This window comes from Temnothorax curvispinosus, unplaced genomic scaffold, assembly GCF_003070985.1.
Source record: "Temnothorax curvispinosus isolate PA1 unplaced genomic scaffold, ASM307098v1 QBEX01009885.1, whole genome shotgun sequence".
Taxonomy (NCBI): Eukaryota; Metazoa; Arthropoda; class Insecta; order Hymenoptera; family Formicidae; genus Temnothorax; species Temnothorax curvispinosus.
In genome coordinates, this window is record NW_020219665.1 from 936,921 (window position 1) to 951,167 (window position 14,247).

Sequence of the window (14,247 nt, forward strand, 5' to 3'; positions counted from 1 at the left end):
GTAGTTTTCCAGAAAAAGAACTGATCGCAGAGTTTAGAGGCATGGCGATCGCTACGAGAAGAGCTTTATTTTTAACTAAATTATAGTACCATATGGTCAGGAAATGTTTCCTGCCTCCGCTTGTACGCGGAGAAACGAGTCTTATTGATCTATGCGCATCGGAAATATCGTGGATTTTTGCCATGTGCACTTGACTGTTATACATGATGATCACCGTTGAAATACTCCTCTACAATGTATCTCTGTGTCTCTTATAGCTTCACTGAATCGACAATAAATATATGCCTTTGAAAAGACTAAAAAGATTCCCGGATAGAACTATAAGAATTCTTCTGGTCGAGCTGAATAACTGATTCACCGCATATTTAAAACATATCTCTCTAATCTTGCAATGGAATATTTTGAGATTGATAGAAAAATATAGAAATCCTTCGACTAACAGAAAGAATTAAAAGGCGGTTCGTACGATAATAATATGAAAGAACGCTGCTGGTTCGTAGCTTCGAGCATGCGGAGATCTTCATAAATTTTGAATTGAAAATGATCCAAACTATACGATCGGAAAGATTCGCTGTGAAAAAGAACGCGGTGTGTCCTTCATTAACTTCGCCGCCAGCGCTTAACTTTATCTTATGCATTCGATAAAATAACCGGATATCAGTAGCCCAGTTCACGGCTGAAAAAAATTCACTCGAGATTCGATCGGAAAACACAGATATGTAATCACCCCGCGGCCGCGGCGGCGTAACCCGCGTGACCGTCATGATCGATCGGAAGACATGCGATCCCGGCACGACGAACCGAAGGTGGGCTCTCCTCAGCCTCGCCGACACGTACGAGGTCGCCTAACAAAGGTGGCGGAGACCGCGGACGTAGGTCGTTAAAATAATAAAGGTTGTTATTGAACGGCGCCGCTGCTGAACTGCCAGGCACCCGCGCAAAAATTTGAATTTCTCCCGCTCGGCATCTGTCGGTCTCGCGCTTTGCGTCTCTCATCTCATCCCGGTCTCTCGTCTCCCTTACGCCCTTTCTCCCCCGCTTTCCATTCCGCCGCCGTTTCGCCACCACCGCGAACCTTGGCAATATCAGAGAGAGAGAAAGAGAGAGCGACCCGATATTATGCCATTCTCAATACTGCACGCAGCTTTGGCCGCGCGCGGCAGCGCCGTATTATTAAAGGCATCGTATACAGAATGGCGGGGGTAACGAGTAAGAGAGGAGGAAAAGAGGCGGCAGAGAAACGACGAGGAGAACGATGATTTTGACGGTAGCGACGTTGTTTTTTCGCCTTCACCGTTACTCCATGAATATTCCGTGGAGTTCTAATCGCGTAGGAGGAGAACACAGGAGGAAAGAAAAATTCGACACGGAACAAAGAGAGAAATATGAAAATCGGAGTGCGCGTTGCGCTCATTTTGTTAACATTACGCAAGTTTTCGTGAAAAGAAATCATATCTCTCTTTCGTAAAATGTAGTGTACGAAGAAATCCAGATAAACTTTATCCCCCATATACGGTGATTTTAAATGCGCTCATTAGTGGATAAATACAAAAATCTATTTTAATATTCCTTTTTAATTCGGGCGAAACATTAAAAAACAATATCTCGATTTTAATATTGCTGTTATCTGACGCTGCGCGCGGCAAATAAGAGGAACGGTGAGCTCGGAGTACGAAAGACGGAATTCTCCTAACTCCATGTCAGCCATCTTCTCTCTTCCCCCCACATAAATACTGCATGCATCCGCGAAGAAATCTAAGAAGAGCGTCCGTGTGGACGCAAGGGCGGCAAGGGCGGCGAAGGGGGGAGAGCGGACGAGAAAAAAGAATGCAGAGGAGAGAAATATACGCCTCCTCTTCCGCTTGGCATCGAGGTAGGTCGGAGATTCGCCTTCTACGGTGACGTATTATGCAAGCGGGTGAGGGAGGTGTGGTGGCTGGGGCACGGGGGTGGTGGGAGAGGGCGTCGTTTGGCAATCTTAGGGGATTCCGTGGATACAATGGGATCTCAATACATCACTTCACCTAACCCGACTCTCCCCTCCCTCTCTCTCTCTCTCTCATTCTCTCTCTTTCTCTTCCGTCTCTTTCACCTCTCCAGCTTTCCTTCTCTGGTGCCCACCTCTTCGGTTGCCGTCGTTTCTGCGGAGCAGCACACCAACGAGGCTCCCAGATGCCGTAATAGCTTAGGAGCCGGCGTAATAGCTGCCACTGCCTTCCTAGAGAGAGTTATAGTTCAACAACGCAGAAATGGAATCGCGAGAGAAAGGGGGTTGGGCGGAAGGAAGGTAGGCAGCAGGATGAGAGTGGAAGAGGGTGGCACACTCGCTGGCGAGGAGAACGCGGAGAGGAGCCACCGGAGGATCGCCGACCCGAAGGATGCTGAAGGATCCCGGGCGAAACGACGACGGGGGAACGCAATAACTGGCGGAGGACAGACGATTACGAGGATGCGAAATGTCGCGTATGGCGCGATGCATCGTGAATCGCACGGAGCGCCGAAATCGAACTTGCCGTCGGCAGAGACGCGATTGGAAACTCCGCGGAGGATGAGAGACATCTCTTTGGCGAATTTGTCTTCCATAATTCCGCTTGCGCCGCAAAACCGGTTTAGCATCTCACGTGACTCAATAAATTGGTTAAATTCTTTAATGGGCATAACACTTTGAAAGGGAAATCTATCTATTTTCAAGTGAGTTCTGAGATTTATCAGCCAGGAATGTATATTAAACAACAATTAATAATTTTAGCATAATATTCGAATTTAAAGCGGAATTTGTTTAATAGAAGGAAGATGAAACTGGAGTTAAAAATTTTATCATTTGAATTCAGAATATACAATTAGTTACATGTTTATCTCCATAATGATAATTCGTAGCAATTTTGGCTAAACCATATATTTTACTTAAAGCGAATGCTTTAGATAAAATATTTTATGCATTAATTGAAAACGAGAGATGAGACTTTGAAATGTAAATGATAACGCTACATTAAGAATTTTATCAAATATGAATGTATAGGTGATCAATCTAAAAGATATGTCAAAATTAGAATAATTAATAATTAATTAATGAATAGAAAAGTAGTGTGCACATTTAGAAAATACTTTAGAAAGATTCTTTTTATTATAAAAGTAGATATAATAGAGAGTAGAAACAGAGTAAGTAATGGTTCTAATATTTTCTTAAATGGAATCTGTGCTGGAGCTATTCAAATCTTATGCAGTTCCAAATACGGTTTTCAACTATATATTACATTTTCCATGAACGCCTATTAATACAAACTCTAATAAAATATCCTGTCTCAGCTCATTTATCTAATATTTGAATCAAATATAATATAAAAACGCAATCGTATTTAATTCTACATTTTCATTTTACTACCATGCTGAATTAATTAATATCACATTAATTTCGTACGGATGCCCGGATGTGGATGCATAGTGTTTGTTGCAACGTTTGTTTAGTATGATAGATTTGTTTTCGTCAGAATTATTTTAATTTTAATTTTAAGAGGCTCAACACACAAAATTCAATATTTGTACATTCTTGTCAGAAAATTAGATGCTATTTAAATGAAAATTTGTACGATGGTTGATGATACATTAATTATATCTCATGCGATTTCAGAAACTTTTTATGATTATTTTCACGCATATAACTTTTCGCGTAACAAAGCTAAGCTATTGGTATATTTAGCATGCGCCGCTTTTGGAAATTCATACGACAAATTCTGCAATGACAATTTCATTATCAAATAAAGTAATTAAAATTAATGAATTTTCCGCATATATCAAATCGTGGCGTCAGCGGTAAAGGTAGCGTCAAATTTGACCGAATTCAGATTTATAATCTTCTGTTATAATATGAATCTATTGCAAACTAATTAAGCATTAATTAAGCAGAAATATTTACGTTTGCATATTCGGCGAACGTTGCTTATAACTTACTTACATAATATACATTTTGATACTACTTAACTTCCTGTTAAATTTTTAAACAAAGTTGGAAATTCACGAAGAAGATATCGACGGAATTGCAGCGCGAGCGATACAGAAGCCCAAAGACTTTCCGCACGCCTCGAAATTCTTTTCTCAAAAAGCAAGTTTATCGACTACCACCCGTCAAACAGGTACCACCCCGGTCTCTGCCGTTGCACTTTCCAGAGGAGAAAATCACGATCACGTCTGCGACCTCCCTCATTTCTGTTTACCGTGCACCGAGGCGCGGGCGCGCTACGTGATGGCGAATACTGTCATCCCGCATTCCAGTCGCGAGCATCGGGAAAGATAGAAAGAATCTCTCGTTGCACCGCCCGTCCCACCCGGCTCCCATCCTACCCGTTTCCTCCCACCCGGCCCGTCGTCCCCTCCCCCCCTTTCCTTCCAACGCGACCCGGCGCGCGTAGAAGGTGCATATTCAGGAGAGAAACCCGTGGAAACTCCGGGACGTTGACACCAGAAGCTGGATTCTGGACGTGGGGATGGCGGTGGTAGGTCGGACGCGACCCGTCCGTTAACATAGTATCCCCCGCTAGGTAGTGGGTGGCACACGGAGTAAGACAGGAGCGGGTGAGGAAGCGAGGTCGCGTGGTACGATGGTGGTACCCGGTGGTGGTGTGTCGCACAGGAGGGGGGGGGGGAAGGAAAGAGATGCGAGTTGTTCCAGGCATAGTGAGACGTTCGAGCAGGACGGATGCGGCGCCTCCGTACCGGACCGAACAAGGATGACACGATAATACCGCCGACATCGTCGCCGTCGTCCTCGTCCTCGTCCTCATCCTCATCATCGTCTTCGTCGTCGCTGTCGACGTCGTGCGGTCGCGGACCACCGTCGGGGTCCCGTGGAAAAGGCGTGGCGACGTCGCGTTCGCGCACCTTTGCACCTGGTGCGCCGGGGAAGACACGCCTCCGTGGAATTCCTCTCTCCGGTCCGCCTACACGCCCGCTCTCTCACTCTCCCTCTCTCTCTCTTTCTCTCTCTCTCTCTCGTGTCCCTCTCTACTTCCTCCTTCTCCTCCGCGTATCGCCGTGTGCGCTCCTCCGACTTTCTCATCCGAGCGTTCCTCACTCTGCCTCTCTCTCGCTCTCTCTCTCTCTCTTTCTCCCTTCCTACTCTCTGTCGCCTAGGAGGAGATCAAGGATCTCTATTCTCTCCACCAAGAGAGCTCTCCCTGCTTCCCTCCCTCCCACCCTTTTTAGCCACCACCGGCGTAGCATCGCTGGCAGAGAGGACGAGGACGAGGACGCACCGCCACAACCGCCACTACCATCGCTACTACCGTCTCACTACCACCACCATCACTATCAACACTACTCTACCGCTAACGTCTCTCACGTCTCCTCTTGGGGCCTGTATCCTGGCTAAACCGCTACGCTCGCTTGTTGCACATGTATGCAGCTTGGTGCTTGGTGCACATACGCGCCCATCGCACGCATGCTCGCCGAGCTCGACGTCTAGTATGAGCGTGGGTGCCGTGTGTCTAGCCCTCTCGCCGGGAGAGCCGCACACATAAAAGTGCGCGCGCAGTGCTCCTCTCTCGTTCTCTCCTCTGGCCATCCGCCCACTCGATATTCGTCGGTGTCCCGGCCACGTGATTCCCCTCTCGGGCCTCTCTCATCTCCTTGGCCCGGCATAGGGTTTCACGGGAGGAAGAACGGATGGAGGGAAGGAGGGCGGAAAAAGACGGAGCAAGAGTCTTCGGCGAAGTGCGATTACCGCAGACTCGCAGAATCCTTCGGCTTTTCTTCCCCTCTCTCCGCGTCGCCACCTTTCGCTCTTCGCTTCCCCCGCGTCTTCTTTCTTCTCTCTTCTTTTTTTTTCACTTCCTTCCGATGCGAAGCTACCGTCGGGATGTTCCTACGTGCACGTCTCTCGTACCGAGGGACGAAAGACGTGGGTATTGATCAGAGCCCGCCGCGGCTGCGGAAGTAGCCGACATTATTTCACGGGGAACCGGCTGTCTCCTCGTGTTCGCTCGCTGTTTAACGCTCATCCGTTCGCTTTTATTAATTAGACGGCCAAACAATCTTCCATTTTATATGTTTTACGATATTGAGAAACTTGCTGAACGCGAGGGGGATGGTCTATTGAAGGACTAAACAGGCTGCTCTTGTGCTAACATGTATCGTGAAATGGACAGGACTTTCGAGGGACTTCCCACGCATCTGAAAATTCAGTTTGACATCATCCGTCATCCAGAAAAGTAAGTATAATTCATTAAAAGTTATGCTATTAAACTTTATAAAAAAGACAAGGTTAACAATAGGTAATTATCACATATAGAAACTGTAGAAAATTTTTGTTATAATTCTTACAAATTTACAAAAACAGTTTATCACTTTCTCGAGATTTATTAAAAAGGAAGGGAAAGGAAGATTGTGCCAATTACGTTTATCACGTAATCACTCTTCTAAGAGAATAAAAATCAGCGGCATCAAACGCTGTTTGGAGAAATAACCCGCATCTTTAATTTATTCTCTATGTATGTGTGCAAGCGTAAGATCTGTACAATGAATGAATGTCAGGGTACTCAGCTACAATTTTAGCTATAGAAATTTTAATTTTGTCCAATATGTAGCTAATACGATTGTTTATGTTGTCATTTTCAAAATTAGTCGCATAAATTGTCCCTTTTCTTGAAACAAAATCTCACATTTGATCGAAATTCAAAGTAGAGAGAAATCGAGACGGAATAAATGTTTATACTCATCGCGTAGTAAAAGACAAAATAAAAAAGAGCGGAATAAATCAAGCATGGAACCACCTGAGGAAAGGCTTGGGATTGGCTGTCTATATTCAGATTTTCTCAGATCATCAATCTCGACTTTTGTACCGCTACTGGCTAAGTAAAAGATGGGAGAGAAAGAAGGAGCGAGCGAAAAATCAGAAACCGTGAAAATAGCGAGTGAATAGAGTACAGGAGAACATAAAGCGAGGATATACGCGGTAAATGGAAGGATCAATACGCGTTTCTGCTAGATCGCCGACATTCCTTATCCTCGGGGACTTGACACTCGTAACGAGCACCGCCGTCGCGAACAAAAATCGCGATGTGTCGCGTAAAAATGAAATGGTACTTACATGTGCGAAGACATCACGCGACACATGCCGCCGCGTTTATTTTTAACGATGTGCATGTATCTGGAATAAAGCGCACGCGTGACGTTGATATCAATGTCGTGCATTTTCGATAATTTCGGTAATTTGTTCTCCTTAAATAAATAGACTTAAGTTCCCTATTTTCAAATTGTAACTATGAATTGCGCTTATTTCCCTACAAATCGTAATGTAACGGTATAATAGCTAAAATATTTTAAGTAAATCAAATATACACGGAAAAAAATTGAAGTTGCTTCAATTAAACGTCGACGTCACGGGCTGCCACAAACATAAATAGTTAATTCAATTGGATATTGCACCAAATATTTAAATTATTAAAACAATTATCTGATGTATTTTGTTCATCAATTAATTGATGTTACATCAATAGGTTTTATCTCAATTACACTGATGCTGTTCATACATCATTCTTTTTCTGTGTGGAGGTAGCATCTTAAGATAAATCGTGTTACTGTGCATTGTATCTTTAACAATAAATATAACAAAACGGCGTCAAAATTAATATCTACGAATGTTACCTCGTATTGAATCGATGTCCTCGGAAAAACGCGTGAGTCGAACGCACACGCGCACCGATTGTGAGACGATCGTATTTTATGTCGCATCGTAATTCAAATATCGCAGTATATAAAATTCAAATCGTCCGTCGTAAAGTAAAAAGTCGTTCCAAGTCGAATAAGAGCGGTGTATTAGTGGCCGGACCTACGTCAGACTTTGCACTTAACGCACAGTAAAAATAGTAAATATTCTTTCATTGTGTTTCTCCGCGTCGAAAAGAAATCCAAGTATCGTTAAAAATATCAACTTTTGCGCGTGGAATCCGTTTGCCTTATCGAATCGGGTCGCAAACAACGGAAAAGGGCATTAAGACGCCGTTTACGACGTCGATTAAAATTGGATCAATCTTAATCACGATCCGAAAGCACCGTTATCGCAGTTATCATTGTCGTTCGGCGAATCAAAGTTTCAGTTGCAACGTCACTGTCGTTAATTTATTATTTATAGAGATACATATATACAAAATGTCAAATTTTTTCCATCTTGTTTTTCTGCTTACTCTGAGTAACAATAAAAATAGTAACGAATCATAATAGGTAAATCGATATTAATTTAATTTCAAGAGAGAGTACAATTTTTATAAAGATATGTTTTTAAAAAATTTGATTAAAACTTTCACAGACATTCTCTCACAGTCTATCTTCAGCTTTTCTAGCAGTAAATACCTTGGCATATAACCTGAGCTTAAAATTCTGTTAAAAAATACCTCAAATTGGAAACAGAAGAAAAATCATTATTCTTGTGCTTATATAACAAAAAGTTTAATTTATAAATACGATCAAGTATGTTTTTCATCTTCACGATGTAAATAGTTCAATACTTCAATCACGAATACTTCACTTGTAGGAGCACGCAGCTCCGTTTACCTACGAAACAGTAAACACATATTACATTCATAATCCGAGGTATAATCCGCTTTGCATGCGATCGGCGGTAAACGCGCCGCGTTATTGCACACGCATACACGCCCAACTCTCAACGTGCAATTTCGTCGCATTAAAACGTCATAATGCCACGCGGCGGCATGATGGCATGGCACTCGCGCGACGAATCGACACGGCGCGTTCGCACATTCGCACGCGGCGCGGAGTTACATTGAATTAATGCTCCACTATTCCGCGCGCACGCAATCATACTTAAAAACTCTCCGTGCCTCCGCCTCCTCCCCGCGGGCTCGGAACCCCTCCCCCCCCGTTTCCCCCCCGCCGCATCCGAGACCCGGCGGCGCCGAGGGAAGCGTGCTGCTCGTGTTCGGGAGAGATCGCGCACGCTGGCAATTATTTGCGCAGCTCCTTACCCGCGGCGCGGGTTCATTAAGACACTAATTACCGGCGTGCATGCGTGTGCACGTAAGAAGCTGGGTATATACGACGTGGTACAACAACGACCGGAGCCCGGGTGGTGGCTCGCTCAGCTCAGCGCGAACTTCCCCGCGACGTTGTACCCTTCTTGCCCGAGTATGTAGCGAGCTAGCGAGCGCGCGAGCTCCCTGGCACGTTCCAGACATCTATTTACAAGGTTGCACGTTTCGGTTACGTTGTTAGAGAGACCTAACTTGGCTCCGACCGCCTCGCCTCGCCTGCCTGCCATGCCGTTTGCCCCAGGTTAGTCCGGGGTAAGCACCCGCAAAACCAAACCCTGCAGGCACTGTATAACATTTCGCTGCGCCTGAAAGCTCTTCTGGAACGCGTTATTCACGTTCCTTCCGTTGCGCGTTTTTATCCGTCCCTAATCAATAATAACGAGCTACTACGCTTATTTATGAATAACGACGGATGGCTGTTCAAAGAACTATACTAGGGTTACACATATAATTTAAATCATACATATTTTATAAGTTATTGTCTTATAATGTAGCAATCGCGATATTTATTCAAACGAAATAAACAACCTGTTCATAACATTGATTCTTGTAAACTTTGATTTAATGTTTTCGCGAATCATGAATCACACAAAATACTACACGTAGCTCGTTAACATACCACACTTTTATAAAAATGTTTTCTGTTTAACTATTTACGCGCGTTGCAGGTTATAATAAACGCCAATATATTACTGACTTGTAAATAAAAAATAAATAATAAATAAAGAAGCTAATTGTCACACAATCAGAATTTTACTTTTATCGCAATTATCGTGTCTGCAACGCGCCGCGTAGAAACTGTTGCAGCGGCCACGTGGTGTATCGCGGGTGAGGCTGCGTTTCCCACGGGCGGGGAATGACAGGGGTGTATACGGTCGGCCGATCAGTAGGTAGAGGGGTTGTTTAGAGCGAGCGAAAGAGAGGAAGACAGACGGAGAAAGGGGAGAGGTGGAGAGAAACACCGAGGAGGGGTGAAAAGCACGTGGCGCAGGCGACGCGCGCCTCTCTGCCACCGGGTGGCTGTATATCTATCGGGCTTTCCACCCCCAGCATCCCCCCCACTTGTTGTGCTTTACCGTGTTGTGTTGCTATGTTGCCTTGTGTATCGAGAAAGTTCAACGCCGGCTAGACGATGTTTTCCATCCGGCGGATTTACCGGTGTCAGAATCAACAGGCTTCCTCTCGCGAGAGCAACTTCAAGACAGCACGAAGAAAATGTCTATCTTGATGTAATTGAAGGTTAAAAATAGCGCGGATTTACAGGCAGAATATTCCGACGGCGGAAATAGTTGTCTTTCTCGAAATTCGCAACAGAAGGTGGAGTTGAGACACGGGATGATCTTTTTTGGAATTCAATGGAAATTCTTGAAATATAACGAAGTTCTTTATAATTGAGAATCGTTGTAACAAACTTCACGATAATTTTAATATAGTCGGCCGAAAACGAAATATATTAATACGAAAAAGCCGATAATAATTTTTAGTTACAATGTACAGTTTTTACAAGTTAAATAATTGCCTTAATATTTTAATATTAATAATTATGTCTGTTATGAAAAGGTGGCAAGATACTGAGTCTTGAAGGGGATGTATGATTATTGGACGCCCTTCTTTACTGGGGTGTGCCATGGAATATTAAGAATAGCAGCCCTAAAGGGAATGTTCTGAGCGCCGGCATAAGAAAGTTTTCGAAGAATGCCGTTCAAAAATTCTAATTTTGTTATATTTAGAAATGCAAATTAAATTGTAAAAAGTGTTAAATAGTACTCCGCTCTTGTTTTATGAATAACTTATCAATAACTATAGACTTAACAAATATAATAAATCGACTTCTCATTTTAAAATAAAATATCTTGAGATTTTATAACAAACTTTTATTAACAAAATATATTTATCTAATAAATTTTATTTTATTTATAATTAATATTTGTGTCCCTCTCTCTCTTTCTCTCTCTTTTAATATTACACAGTTTTCTGTCCTATACTTTATTTCATAAAGTTGCCAAACTCTTTCTCTTCTGTAAAGTTTCACGTAATGATATACGTGCTCCAACCAAAAATATAGAAACTCATTTAATCTAGTTTAGCGTCGCGGTCGCTTCTCTCTAATCCTCCTATCTATCCTACCGAAACACATTGGAGCGGGAATTTTTCGCGTCTCGATCCCGATTGCACCCTCGAGAATTAAATTCCCTTTTAACATCCGAGGAGCAATTTCTTTTCACGGCAATCGCAAACGTTTAATTGGCTTTAACCGAGAGGCAGGTGGCTACATTAATTGCAGCGGATTGCTGGTCAGGTGGATGCCTAATCACGGGGGTTGCGCGGCGGGTAGATCGGTCCGACGCGTCGGAAAAGGCGCCTCGCATTGAATGCTAAACAAAAGCTAATTTATATCCGGAGGTCGAGACTATGCCGGAGATCGGGAGATGAATGGCTGTTCTCCGTGCATACCAAGTGGGAATGCCCGGAGCCCTTCAGGACCCGCGGAGTTAAAGATCTTGGGGGATGTTCCCCCCGTAGGGTAGTCGCGCTTGTATCTTCAAATATCACGTACGAAGTACGGCGAACTGGGTTTTAGGAGCTCGTCAAAAGTCGCTCGATCGCCGCTTGATTTCTATTCAGAGACGGCACGTTTTACCATGAATTCTCGGACGCCGTGAATGATATTCACCCTGCAGCGTCTTAGCAACTAACATCAGCGAATCCTTTTCAAAGTAAATTCAAAGGATAATTTCTAGTAAATTCTAAGGTAATTTCTAATAGAGTTAAGATGCAGATTGTAAGCAACATATCTTAAGAAAGCGAATTTTCTTTAACTTGAAAGCGCGATTTGACTCGGAATATATATTTTTTATCTTACAATTAATCTTTATCTATAAAAATAAAAATTTCAAAACGTAACAATAAAATCGTAAATAACATATTTATAATTTTGACAGATGCAATTAACAATAGGGGTATTCAAATAAGTTAGAGTTTAACGGTTTGACAGGTTATGTCGGGTTAAAGTCGGGTAAAAAGTTAATTTTTACACTTTTAACCCAAAGATTAATGTGATAGGTTAATGTGTCACTTATGTATTTTGCATAACCTTAAAGAGTAGCGCGCCCAAAGTTAATTAATTAACTTTTTACTCGACTTTAACCAGGCATAACCTGTCAAACCGTTAAACTTTAACTTATTTGAATACCCCTAATGTGTCGAACGAAATTTTCATTGTTATCCGTAATTCGTAATTTGGGTATTGTGATGAACTGAGAAGCAGAGCGAGCGAATACTCCGGCCTCTATCGATTCGGCGGAAGGAAAAAATTTCCGAGCACGTATCATCACGGTGACGAGCGGGATTCGCATCGCGGGGCTTCCCGAATCTAGGTGGTTTAATCTATCATTGCGACGGCGAGACGAGAAGCGACGGGGTAACTAGCACGGAATAATTAATAAATGCAGGGTGCATTAGTATGCGTTGCGGGGGATGAGTTCGTGCGCGGACCTGAAGTCGGATGAGCGCGGCGCGGGCCCGGGGCTCCGAGACCCGGGGAATTATAAAATAATAAAGAGAAAATTACGTAATGTGAGGATCAGATGAGAATTAGAGGACAATGAAGACGGGGTAAACCTCCCGTCGTCTAAAGGGGGCGAGCCGCGCGCCCGCTCGCCAAGGGGTTGGCGCGGGGCGGTAAGCCGGAGGTCGAGGACCAGACGTCTTAATGTCTGCATCGTCGGGAGAGCTCGTCCCTCGCGCATGACTATCTTTCCACGACCCTTACATCTTTTCGATAAGAACCTTAAGTCTCGGGGATAAATTCGACTCTTTCGAAAGACCTTTGAATTCCGACGCGCTAGTCTGGCGCGATTCGGTATATCTAATTATTTGCGAACGTCTGTGAAAAATGGGATTCAAATTTTTATCGCCCGAAGGTAGTTTGTCAGTCATGTGTCACATATATATATATATATTTTTTGCGACCTCACATTTTCTTGTAAAAATAGCACGTCTCGATGGCAGGATACAAATGAAGAGATTTGTTATAAGAATATCTCATAATATCTGACAGAAAATTGTACGAAAACTTACAACTAAATAGTAATATAAATTTCATATAAGCGCGATTGTTACAATTTTTACAGTATTGATTGTTTTCAAATTATCTGCATCTTCATTTACTTGGATAGAAAAACATTATACATTCCAAACATGACGCATTCAATTATGTATTATTACCGGCGTGGCAATATTAAAAATCACCCTATCGCGCGGTCTCTCGCAACCCCTTTTATTACGAGAAACCGGCGAAAATGTCGCGAGACTTATCGAAATGGAATACGATGTCGCCGCGGGTGCTAATCGAGGATTCTAATTAGTAGTCAGCCGGCGCAGACTCGACGCGACTTTGTAAATGGTAACAATGTTATGTAATTAGGTAAAAAGTTCTGTAATCAAGAAGTAGATCTTCCGAGCCGGCCCGGCCGCCGCACCATCGCGCGCGCATTTCGTCTGATCCTCCCACCCTCATTCGTATTAAAATAGTCTCGCTAGGAAAGCGTGCGTTGTGCTCTGCATATCTTAAAACCCAGGGGCTGCTACGGGCGACGCGCTAAGAGCCACCCCCCCGGTTCTGATTTTTGCCGCGATTCATATTACTACACAGGCGTGGCTGAGATTATGAGGGCGGTGTGAGAGAGAGAATCAACGTTCTTCTGCCGGAAATTTCGGCTATATTGAGACGCGCGGAATACTCACTCGGCACGGTAAACCTTGAAATTTCGCGGCCCAAATTATGCAAACTCGCGCGAAGGGCAAAATATCGTAACACGCCAAATTACTGAACTTTAATTGTTATCAAGAAATTTTGCTGCTATTAAGAAAATTCATTATAGCTCTAGTATAGTTTAGCAGAGATCGCTGTTTACCCTGCTCGCCACACATTTCTGTCTCTCTCTCTCACTTTATCGCATCATTAAATCTCGTCGCCTTTTCGCAGTATCTGGAGTTAAATTTCCCGAAATCATTTTTTCATCGCTTTAGTTCCCGCAAACCTCTCCGTCGAACGGCCATGCAATCTGGAGTCAAAAGCAGGACACTTCATGCCTCGCAGCGCAAAAGTCTCATGCAAGAATTTGATTTTAAGCAGATAAGATTGGCGCGCGCGGAAGAGAGAGAGAGAGAGAGAGAGAGAGAGAGAGAGAGAGAGAGAGAGAGA

At 43.5% G+C, this 14,247-nt stretch overlaps 1 protein-coding gene and 1 long non-coding RNA gene across 23 annotated transcripts in view; one reads left to right on the forward strand and one right to left on the reverse strand.

The window, feature by feature from the left end:
* The window catches only part of LOC112459522 (forkhead box protein P1-like), a 288,209-nt gene that overhangs the window by 125,221 nt on the left and 148,741 nt on the right, over positions 1–14,247 (reverse strand). The window lies entirely within an intron of this gene.
* LOC112459525 overlaps positions 5,485–14,247 on the forward strand; it is a 70,461-nt gene continuing 61,698 nt past the window's right edge. Inside the window, exon 1 of the long non-coding RNA XR_003041332.1 lies at positions 5,485–6,203. This is a non-coding gene — a long non-coding RNA (uncharacterized LOC112459525). The remainder of the gene's footprint in view (positions 6,204–14,247) is intronic.